This window comes from Halichoerus grypus, chromosome 1, assembly GCF_964656455.1.
Source record: "Halichoerus grypus chromosome 1, mHalGry1.hap1.1, whole genome shotgun sequence".
In the NCBI taxonomy this organism is placed as follows: Eukaryota; Metazoa; Chordata; class Mammalia; order Carnivora; family Phocidae; genus Halichoerus; species Halichoerus grypus.
In genome coordinates this window covers 112781708-112793731 of record NC_135712.1, presented here as the reverse complement: position 1 = coordinate 112793731, position 12024 = coordinate 112781708, and the positions used below count along the sequence as shown (strand labels likewise).

Genomic DNA, 12024 nt, shown 5'->3' with positions numbered 1-12024 from the left:
CACGATGTTAGAAAGCAATGCTTTTCCAGTTCTCAAAACAGAAGGCTATGTTTAAGCATGATATACAGGTCTATGTTTTAAATGCATATGGAATTCTAGGTTTGGGGCACAAAGAAATCACTTGATTTCATTATAAATTTACCCATCTGGTTGCCAGAAATGAAAATCCTGATTGTTTACGCATCCACCCAATCAGAGAAGATATATTTTTTTCAAATTGTAGTTCTATCAGTAGATAAAGTAGAGATCTGATATAATTAAAAAATCTGTAAGTCATTTTGCTGAGTGGATAAAACAACAACAGCCACCAGAATGTTTCCAGCTAGACAAAAAGACACCTAAAAATTCTTTGGGGATCAATTCCTTCCCTTCTACAGCAAAGTAGTACATGTATATCTACCACAAATCTACAGGCAAATAGACTTGTTCCTGCTCACTTGTCCTTGCAATGAAGCATCTGCTCACTGGGTTTTTGTGTTTGTCTGTTTGATTGGTTGGGTTTTTTGCTGTTGTTATATTTTTGCCCAAATGCTCCAATTCAAAACATCATCCTATCACCTTTTTTTAGTTGTTAATTCCTCTTGTCCTTGCGGGTACGTCTCTAGGATCTCATTAACAAACTAGTTCTGTGCGCCCTTAACACTGAGGCCCCTCATCTGCAGCTGGAGGCAGCTCTCTGCCCAGCCTGCAGTGCCGAATGACACAGCCAGGCGACATAGTCACCGAGCACTAACTTCTATTAAATGCAGGCAGACTGTGAGAACCCTATCGGAACCGCATCAAGACATGAGAGAAGCAAAGGTAATTCTTCTGTTTCTATATCCAGTTTTTTGCAAGAATCAGCTAGCTCCATCTGGAAGGGACAAGGGAGCAAAAGGGGGGGGGGTGGTATGTTCAGTGTCAAAACTGAGAAGCAAGGAAGTAAATTGATCGATCAGCTAGGAAATCAGTTGCAAACACAGAAAGAAAAGAGCCTCTGATAATTTTTGTTTGTTTAAATGAGGGTCTCATGCAAAATGAGAGCAGTGGTTTAGGATCTAGAGAGAAGGGGAGTGTGCTAGTGAGGGTTTTGTTCATGGGAAGTAAACTGCAGGCTAATATCTGGTCAGGAGAGGAGTTTTTCTTTCTGAAATCTCTAAGTTGGAGAGGACTTTAGAGATCATCCAGTTTGTCATGAATGATCACATCTAATACTTTTCTTTTTTTAAAGGGGTAGCTGCAAAGTTTTGGACGAGGCCCCTGCAGGCAACTGGAAGCACAGTGTACCCAGGTGGTGGGTCTCGTCTGTGGCGATATATTTTTCTGTCTGTCCAATTGAATATGGCTGTAAAGGGAATAAAACCCATGTAATCTCCAGCAGTGACAATTTAATCAGTTGTAGAAGGGGAAGAAGCAGAGTCCCCTCATTTTCATATTTGCATATTTGATTTTTGCGTTGGGGAATAGAGGTTATGTTTTCCTATTACTTCCCATTCAATTTTAATATTTAACTCTTTTATGAGTAAATTTTTGCAGGGATAGAAAATAGCGAGTCAAACTGGTCTAAGAGGAAGGTTCCATGTCGGCAACAAAGCGTTTGGTGCAGCATGCTTTGTGTAACATTTTTCCCCTACAAAGAATCTATATGCCAAACGTGGCTTGCATGCTCCCAGCCTCTGCACGTGATGCGTCCGCTATTAACATTCCGAGATCCACCCTGAAAATGAAGGCAACTGTTTGGAGAACAATGCAAAATGATGAGGACTATATCATAATATGCTCCCCCTTTGGGTTAATATTTCTTAAAATCTTAATACCTGCATCTATTTCTAAGGAAGTAGGGTTTCTAAAATACCTGCTATACAGAGGGGTCAGTTTTTAGGAGGTTAGAGAGGAGCAATAAAATACAGTTAAATTAATAAAACTTCATTGTTCTTTTACAATTAACAGAATATTATCACCCATAATGTAGTAACAGATTATGGGATAGATTTTAAGAGAAATAAGATGCAAGGAATTTGAAATCATCATCAATTACCCTTGCGTGACTCCCATGAGTATATTAAAAATCTATTCAAAATGGTGCTGGATTTGAATTACTGGAACATGGATAGCTGTTTTTTTAATGCATCAATGCATGTTAGCCTCCACTTGTGTAAGCCCCAAAAGTATGCTGGGTAATTTAAAAGAAGAGGGGGGATAGTATTCTACTTGTTTAACGATTCAGAATTTCTTTATAAAAAGTGGACTCTGAAGCCAACATTTCATTGGAGAGGAAAGGAATAATGATATTGATTCTATATAATTTTACAAAAAAAAAAAGCATTAAGCAAAAGTTTTGAAATGTTCTATGCATTAAAGTTAATCTATAGATATATTCACACACGTGCACATGTATGTGTGTGTGTATACCCATATAGGTACATGTATTTGATTATCAACAATTAGACCACATATGTTTGTGTGTGTTGATAATTGTTGATAATCAAATTGTTGATAATCAAATTCTATGAGAGGGAACTAAATTTGGAATTCTGAAAAGACAAACCATAGCATTTTATTAAAAGGTAGAGCAGATTCTCTATTTAATTTACATACATGAAAAGTGCACCAGTGGAGTATACAGGCGTGTATAATCATGAGATGACAGGTGTTAAGATGCTTTGGTGGTGTGCACGGCTTCACGTTAAATTCAAGCACATAATATGTCAAGTTTTGAATATGTTCTTATTTATCTAAATCTGCATTCTGATGATCACCCTTTCAAAGAGGTTGCAAATATATGAATATGTGATCCAATGATTACACATTCAAATTAACCCAGTTTCTTTGAATATGGTCTAATGATTGAATGATCCCCCAAACACTGCAACTCCTTAGGGAAATATGCTGATGCCTCAGCACATTTTCTCGAGGCCTGGAGAGTACTAGATCTGCCAAGGAGTGCCTTGAAGCATGGAGACTCTGCTCTACCTAAACACGAGTCCTAGGCTTTAATCACAATGGCTAGGTTCACACTAAAGCAATTAACCATATGATTGCTTTCGCAGGAGCCCAACCTCATCAGTATCTTTCCTTCCGGCAAACTGACAAGGCTGGATATAGTCAATGACTCAAGTGGATTTGATTGCCTAAGAGGTACAAGTCTCTGAATACACAGTTCCCAAATGCAGAGTAGGAATATTCATCCTCATTCTACTTTCTGAAGTTGCCGTTTCACAATTAACACTTTAAATGATTAAGGTAAAGTAATTGTTCCATTAAAGAATTAAGAGTTGACAAATATCATCAGAAAGGTTAAGACCAAATAGTAATGATCTGTTTTATAGTTTGTTGTTTTTTGGGTGTGTGTTTTTGTTTGGTTTTGGTTTGGGTTATTTGTTTCCTTTTTTGGCTGGGGGTTGAGAATGAGCCATGATTGATCACAAAACCTAAAATAATAAAATTGACTTTGAAAGTTTGAAAGAGATAAAAAGATGTCTAAGGAATGTAATTTGTAATTGAACAGGTAGCTTTAGATAAGGTTGGAAATGTGTGTGTGTGTGTGTACGTGTACATACAGAAACATATATGTGTATGCACTTGTGTACTTTTTTAGGCTTAAATAACCTTGTGACTTCACTAGTCATTTCTGAACTTGGTGATACATCAAATGTGAACTTGAAGCTTTCTAGTACCCTCTTCTTGGTATCCTAATGGGAAGTTTGTGCTGGCATTAACAGGATTTTTGTTTACTATCTCTTAAAATGATTTCTCCAAAAGTGAGCTATTAGAGGATTTTCAATGTTTTCCTAGCTTAAAAGCCAAGTATGAATACAAGATCTGAACAACAGAAGTTTTCCAGAGGGTTTGTCATTTCTCAGCACTTTTGTAGATTATCCCAAATATTCCTCAAATGCGATTAAAATGCAATACACAACAAGGATTCACTGTATCCCATTCTGGAATGCCAATGTACTTATTTCTGTGAAAAATTTATTGAAATCATGAGATCAATTCCCCCGAAGATTTTCACAATTTGGAATCCAACAGTTAATTTTATCACCTTCAGTGAAAGAGAGTATGCCTATGGAATTTTAGTCTTGATGATGTTGGGAGCCTCTTAAGTAAGCACTTATACAATTAAAAAGGAGATTTTTTTCTTTAAGGTATTAGGATGATTTGTCTTGAATCAGAGAATACTTTATAAAAGTTGCTAAATCTTACTTTTAAGCACCAAAATGCATTGCTTTCTTATGTCCACATATTTAGATGAATGATCAAACTGTTTATCCAGTGACTCCCCAAATTGTGTCCCAACCAAAGTCCACAATCATTTTGGCTCCCCACATTCAAAGCGGAATGCTCTGAGTATCTGGATGATCTCTTGCTGAGTGTCTGGGGCACAAGGTAAAGCACCCGGGGATCTGAGGGAAAAATGTTGAGGGGACCCAATTCTCTCACTGTCCCTGAGAGAACAAACCCCATGGAGATCAAAATATAATTGTCCTTGTATTCCATAGAGCCCATCCATCTATTTCTTTTCCCCTTTTCCTCTTCTCAAAGAAAAAAGTAAACATATATAAATAAATCTAAGGAAAGTAATTATGAAATACTTTTGGCAATGTGGAGTATAATTGCAGCCTGTTGGAGGATTGATTAACAGATAAATGTGCCTGCCCCGTCCTCCCATTTGCTGCAGGTTGCATGCTTCCAAAGAGGCTGAATCTCCCCAGCCCAGTGCTTGCGGCTCACTCGCCTCCTTCAGCTATTCTTGGCTGTGGATTCCCCTGTGCTCTTTGTGCACTTTAAGTTTAATTTTGCATTTAAAAACTCAATTGGCTCATCTGTTAAGCATTAAGCAGCTCCCTTTTGAGCCACAGGGGGAGCCCTGGGAAAACCCACAGCTGCTGGAACATGGAAAATGGGTTTAAAAAAACAAAACCATTTTGAAACTTTAAAGCATTTTAGCAGCCGTGGATTTCCCAATCCTTACCCCCCAAATGGTTCATCTGTTTAACTTTTATCTGGTATTGGAAAACACAAACCAGAGCATTAAATAGCCCTCAAATGACTTTTTGTTTAATACAGAACGAAAGTAAAAGCTAAGCAAGCCATGTGGGAGGATCTTTCAGAGAGCTATGGCCTGGAATACCTGCAAGGATATTCTCCCTCCAGTTACAGGAACAATTTTGAAATCCAGCCCTGCCTGCTAGAACCGCAACATTCCCTCCACTCCCTTAGACAGCCCCATCCCGCCTCCAAAGAAAGTGGGGTGGGGGGAGAAAAAAAGTCCAAATCCCAGCTTATAAAATGACAATAAAATTGATGGAAAACTTAATAGGCTGGGGATATTAATGAAAAGCTCCATCAAGATTTTAAGTTTCATAATGATTTGTCATTGACTAAAAATTCATGTTTAATTACAGTTGGATGAGCTCTAGATAAACCTAATTATTTTTGTTTTTTCCATGTTTCCCCAATATTCCCCTAACTAACCTGAATTCTCCCAATGGTAGGGCCCTAAGTCCCACGGTTAGATTCCAATTCCTTTGAATGATGGACACTCCTAGCAAAATGAAAATATTCTTTGGAAGAGTCACAACTGTAAGCCTGTTATCTACTAATAATACCTAATAAAAGAACACCCACAAGGAAGTTGGAAAGACACAAAAGAAATCATTCATCTGACTTCTTTGCATGGCTTTTGCCCTTATGAGAATCACTGAATTCTCATATAGAATCCATTTGTTTTATTTTTTAACCTATAGGGACTATGATATTCCAAATCAGATGAATAAATGAAGTCCAGAATATAATTCATCCAAAATCATTCCTTCTAATGGTCAGTGTCAGATTCAGGAGTAAAATTATATAATTCCTGATTCCTAGTCCAATTTTTGTCTTAGGATTTCTTCTTTGAGATGTCTTTGTTGCTTGGGTTGGGGATGGAGTGGTTAGTTTGTAAGGAACACACTCATGGAGCATTATTTGCTATGTACTTTTAAATAAACATTGTATTTTCAAAGTCTTCAGTTTCAAATTTATTTCATACTATTTTCTTCTCCCCCCTGTCCAATATGTCCATGAATATTTTTTATATATTAATAGGGCACTGTAGTAAGGGATTGGATATATTCTATAGATCATTCAAACTTTTTGATGCTCTGCAACAGGATTCTAAGTAAATTTGAAAGGGTGTGTATTAAAAAATAGTAAAATAAACTTGTAGTGGAAAAGTAGTTACATAAAATAGTTAAGCCAGTCACATATACTGACAAATTCTGAAATTATGAAGAAAGAATTTATAGCATCTTCAGTTTAAAAAGACCAGAAAAGATGTCCATTTTTCCTATCATCAAACTCAAATAGTAAAGTTTCAAACTGAGAAAGAGACTAATGATATTTGTATATGTATTGGATATGGGGACCACTTCTTTTTTGCATTATCTTTAAAAGTTTTTACCAGGGGAAATAAGTCTTTATTGAACACTTATTATGTGCCAGGCACAATGCTAAGTGATTAATGTGATTTCATGTGTCCAGGGATAATGCCAGTGACTTATTTTCAGATGATTTAATTAAAACTGTCCAACTTCTTCCTCTTGGTCCATATTCCTTGAGCTTCAGCTGCTGTTCCAAGTTCAGAGAAGGGGCATTCAAGATTCATACACATATGAAAGAATTTGACTACTATGTCTACTGGGGCTAAAAACTATAGTTGCAACCAGCTTATACCCGTGAAATAGAGAGCTAACCAGGACTATTCTCTGTAAGCAAATGAAATCTATTTTAATCCAGCTGAAGCCAAAAAGAGCATGAACTGTGGCTCATCTTAGTGGGAAGGTAAAGCTAGACTCTAACAATGTTATCTAGATTCTTCGTCTTTCTCTTCAGCTCTCATTTTAGCTTGTTTCTATTCTGCCACATTCTCTCTTCAGTTCAAAAAGCTTCCTTTATATCATAAAGGTAGAGGGTGGAGTAAGGTCGTGGCATGTTCAGTTGCTCCACAGGGAAGATGATCTTCTTCCTGGCTTTATTGGAAATAATCCCAGTAAAGGTTCTGATTGGCCTGGCTCAGGTAAGTGTGCCTGACTTCTGGACCAAGCACAGTGGCCAGAGGCTGTGGGACTGTTCTTGTTGGGCCAGGGTCATCTGCAGACTGCTATGTGTTGTGACTGACCTTCCTAAGAACCAATTGGTCAGAGTAAAAAGGCAATGGAAGCATAGAGAGGTTAAGTAATTTGCTCAGGGTGACACAGCTAACATCTAGTAGGGCTAGAATTCAAACCCAAGGGATTTTATTCCAGAATCAGTGCCAATGCACTTGACATTAATATTGCTACATAACATTTCTTTTGGTATAGCATGATCCTGGTATCTCTTTTTCCATTTCTTTATTTTTTATGTAATTTTGGTCAATTGTCATTGTGATCATACAAAATGTTTGAAGCTGCACCAACCACCTTGAGCTTTTAAGGGAAGCTTTTTGGAGGTGTGGAAATCATTACTGTGCCGATCACATTGAATTAGCTATCCCGGAAACTACTACTTTCTTACTTCTTGTTATACAAAATAGTACATCCCTCATTGTTCAGCCACTTTGGTTAGTATCCTGTTATTTGTAGCTACAAACATTCTAACTGGCTCAGGACTGTAAGTTGTATTATTTTTCTTTTAATGGTGGATGAATCCAAGCCTTGTAGAACAACTCAATAGACAAGGATAGCATTCAGGGTGATAAATGACCCTGGAAGAGAATGTGTCTTAGAGGAGGACAGAGAAGACATGCAATAAGGATTGTGAGTTCTGTTTTGAATTAAATAAGTCTGTTTATACATCTAGGTGGAAATATCAAATAGTGAGTATATATCTAAATCTATCATCCAGAGAGAGTATCTGGATTGACAACATATATTTAGAAGTAATTTGCCTAGAGCCAATCCATCTTGATGTGGGAATGGATGAGTTTATCCAAAGAGAAAGTCAAGCCATTAAGAATATTTTCAAAATATCTCTACCCCTTATTTGCAAGTGTGTCAACAACTTTGAAGATGCCCAAATATCTAGTTAATTATTAAATATTCAGTACAATTTCTTTCTAATCTTGCTCCATCTCCATCAGATTCCACCTGCTCCAATGTGTCTTTCTTAAACTATCGCAGTGGTTTTCCATCTCACTCAGAGAAAAGAAGCTTGATGAAAGGATAAAATTATTTTGTTCACAAAGAATGTATTTGACTTTTTTCTTCTCATTGCTACCTACCCATCCAACATTTTATTACAGAAATACCTCTCTTCCTTGGTACTATTTTCTTGAGTCCCTCTATTGTTTTCTTTCTCTTTCTACAGACTATACATCTTCAGATCTCAAAGGATGGTATAGTAGAAGAACCTACGATTTCTCAGATTTAGGAGAGGACAATGGGAGAAGAAAGGAAGGACTGGGGAGAAGGTGGGAAAGATAGATCTACAGGGCTGATATGAGATTAGTAATTTCCTGTAGGATTTTGATGCCCAGGATGAGAGTATTTCAAGAAGAAGGTGGGCCCTTCTCAGTTGACTGCTGTTGAGAGGGTATTATGCTGAGTGAAATAAGTCAATCAGAGAAAGACATGTATGGTATGATCTCACTGATATGAGGAATTCTTAATCTCAGGAAACAAACTGAGGGTTGCTGGAGTGGTGGGGGGTGGGAGGGATGGGGTGGCTGGGTGATAGACATTGGGGAGAGTATGTGCTATGGTGAGCGCTGTAAATTGTGTAAGACTGATGAATCACAGACCTGTACCTCTGAAACAAATTATACATTATATGTTAAAAAAAAAAGAAGAAGATAGTAGGAAGAGAAATGAAGGGGGGGAAATCGGAGGGGGAGACGAACCATGAGAGACTATGGACTCTGAGAAACAAACTGAGGGTTCTAGAGGGGAGAGGTGTGGGGGGATGGGTTAGACTAGTGATGGGTATTAAAGAGGACACGTATTGAATGGAGCCCTGGGTGTTATTCGCAAACAAGGAATCATGGAACACTACATCAAAAACTAATGATGTAATGTATGGTGATTAAAATAACAATAAAATAAAAAAACACAAGAGAAAAAAAAAAGAGGAACACTGAAAAGTGGTCTTTGGATTTGGTGACTTTAGTAAGAGCCGTTTGGTAGTATGATGCTGGTAGAAGCAGACCCGAATGGATTAAAGAGGGAGAGGAAGGCGAGGAAATGAAGAGAGAATAGACCACCCACTGGAGAAGTTTGGCTGCAGAGGAGAGAAGAGAAGTAGGTGGATGCTGTGGATGCTATGGAGATGGGGCAAGACGGGTGTTGTTTTGAAATGGATGAGACTGGGGTGTGTTTAAAGGCTGATTATGTAGAAGAGAAAAAAAGAAAATGCTCAGTGTATGTTCCCAAATGCAGGAGCGGAGGACAGAATCGGAACAACAGGTGGAGGGGTTGGCCTTAGACTGTTTGAAGATAGGTTCTGGATCAAAACAGGAAAGAAGGATAAGAGTAGGGAGTTAGATGGTAGACTTGTTGCTTCCCAGATTTAGAAACATTAAGACCGTTAACAGTTCATTTTGGTTCCTTTTTGTTACTGTTATATTTTTTCCCTTATACCTGTTCTTACATATCTGAGATTCCTTTGAAAATCCTCATCTAGGCTTAAAAAGAAGAGCTGTCATTCCAATGCTTTTATACGACATGGAAAACAATAGTTCAACTAACTATTTGTTGTGATAATAAAGACCAGAAGCAAAACCAAAGGCCAGGCTCCTAGAAGCTTTCATGTTGACCTCTGTTCTATTATGAGCTTTAAAATCTGTTTTACATCAGACGCTGCAGGAAATAAAATAGGAGAACATGGGAAAGGAATATATTGGGCTAAGTTTGCCTAGGTCCAGGGGGATTGGTGATGTTCCCAAAGAGAACCAAACAGCAGTTGACAAGGGTTTTCAATACGAGTAAAAATGCTTTGATGTCAGATACTTTTTAAAAAGAGAGAGAAAGATGTAGATTTTAGCAAGTAATATTAAAACAAAACCCAGGTTAACCAAAGTTATGTCCAAGAAGGAATGTTTCAGGGAAGTGAGTATAGGTAAAGCCATAGAGCATAAAAAAAGTATTCATAAGTCTTTAGTTGGAATTCATTAAAAGTAATTTCTTTAGTCATAGGAATTTTTTAATTAAGTGTCCTTTAAAAAAAAGTGTGATAAATTGCGAGGAATAAGTTTTAATATAAGTTACTCAGAGCCTACTTTGGGGTGGATATTCTGCATTTTACTAAATTTTCAAATAAATATTGTCCTTTTGTCCTGTAAAACATCGTAATATATTATAGCTTGCCTAGTTTCTGTATCCTCTTCCACTCCTGTCGTTGCTTTTAAAACCGTTCTTGGTGTGACTTTATCTACCCTTTTCTGACAAGGTTAGAAGCACTGTTAACTGACGACTAGTTTCAGTGGACGTGGTATGATAACGATTAGAGTAATGAGTAAACAACTGCACAACTGCAACACAACGCTAACACAGCCTGTGTACGTGAGCCAACATTCACCACATGCTAGAGAGAACTGTTCCCTCATGCGATGCTGCACTGGACGTGAGGGTCATAGCTGGGAGGTCAAGAGACATGCCCAAAATAATTTACTCCACGTAATACATAGTGGTTCAGTTTCCACAACCCTGATCTTCCCTCTTTAACTTGAGGAGATGGAGCTCGTGAAAAGGGGCACCCATGCACACAGAATTGTTGCCCACCTGGTAAACACCACTGCATCACTCAAGATTCATTTCAAGACTTATGCATTCTGTGGGGTCTTTCTGACTCTCCTTTCCTCCAGTAGAATTTATTTCCCCTCTCCTTACATTTCCAATCTGGGGAAAGGGAAAAAAAGAATGAATCTAAACTACTCCATTTATTATTAATTAGTTAAATTATTTATTACATTTGTGTATAATTCTATGATATATTTATAATTTGATTCTTCAGCAGGATGAGACTGATTTCTTTGCATTGCATTGTTATCACAATCAATGCTGTATTTGGAAAGAATTAATAAAAACAGTAATCAAAAACTGAGTAGAGTCTGACTGGATATTTTAAACTTGTGAATAAGACACAATTAAAATCAATATAAAATAGACCTAAGCATTTTTTAAAAATTCATAAATCGGGTTGACCTTCTTAAAGGAGTATACATTGGTTTTGTTTTCAAGAATTATTTGAAATTTTTTACTCAGGGTAAAATAGGGAGAGAAAAGCAACAATATCTTAATATTATTTTCTTTTCTTTCTTTAAATGGATTCAAATCTTTAAAAATTCTGATGCTGAGCTGATTTTGGAAAAATAATCATTTAAATTGCCAGTTTAAGCTTGTTAAAAATATTTTTATTGCATTCTTAGTAATTTCCCTTGGAACATTTCTAAAGGCTCAGCAAAACATTTACAATTTTATAAAACCCTTTAAATTAATTTACAATTTAGCTATGAGCTTCTTTTTGGGAGACTCAAAACAGTGGGTGACCTTATATCCATGATGTGTATGCTTAAATGTTTTATTAAGACGAAATGAATTAGGATGGAATTACTTAACTGTAGACACCAGCATTTCATTTAACTGCAATCTGTTTGGCCCTTTACCTAAGCCAGTTTAATTCCATTTTATACAATCACAAGCTCACTTTTGTGTGCTCTGTTTTGTTTTATTTCAACGGTGCAATAGCTTCAAGAAGCGAATAGGAGAAAATGCTGACCAAATTTAGTAATGCTCATGGCATTTTATTCCGTTGGATGTCTAAGAAGATCAATGTTGCCCCATAATCTTGCTTAGTCTCAACTCCATGGGCACCCAATCTCATGTCCTCGTAATCCACCTTTTTTATCTGAGCTGTTGCTATGACAACCAACCGTGTGCAGGTGTAACCTGACGGCACATTGCAACAGCCATACCTGTCTTTTCCTTTCTGTCCCAGGGCATTTGTACCCTTATTTTAGCTCTATTTGTTTCCTAATAAATGCTTTCAATCACATTCACATGATAAGCCACATAGTATTCTCATTGC

General features: G+C 37.2%; 1 long non-coding RNA gene across 2 annotated transcripts; it reads left to right on the top strand.

Annotated features, from left to right (window-relative positions):
- Window positions 1-663: 663 nt before the first annotated feature.
- On the top strand, window positions 664-8396 carry LOC144379930 (uncharacterized). Of its 2 annotated transcripts, none has more exons than XR_013443481.1 (5): window positions 664-801; window positions 1211-1270; window positions 3030-3117; window positions 4231-4368; window positions 8311-8396. It is a non-coding gene; the product is annotated as an uncharacterized LOC144379930 (long non-coding RNA). The 2 variants fall into 2 exon arrangements; XR_013443479.1 differs by having other exon boundaries at window positions 1211-1273.
- Window positions 8397-12024: the final 3628 nt, after the last annotated feature.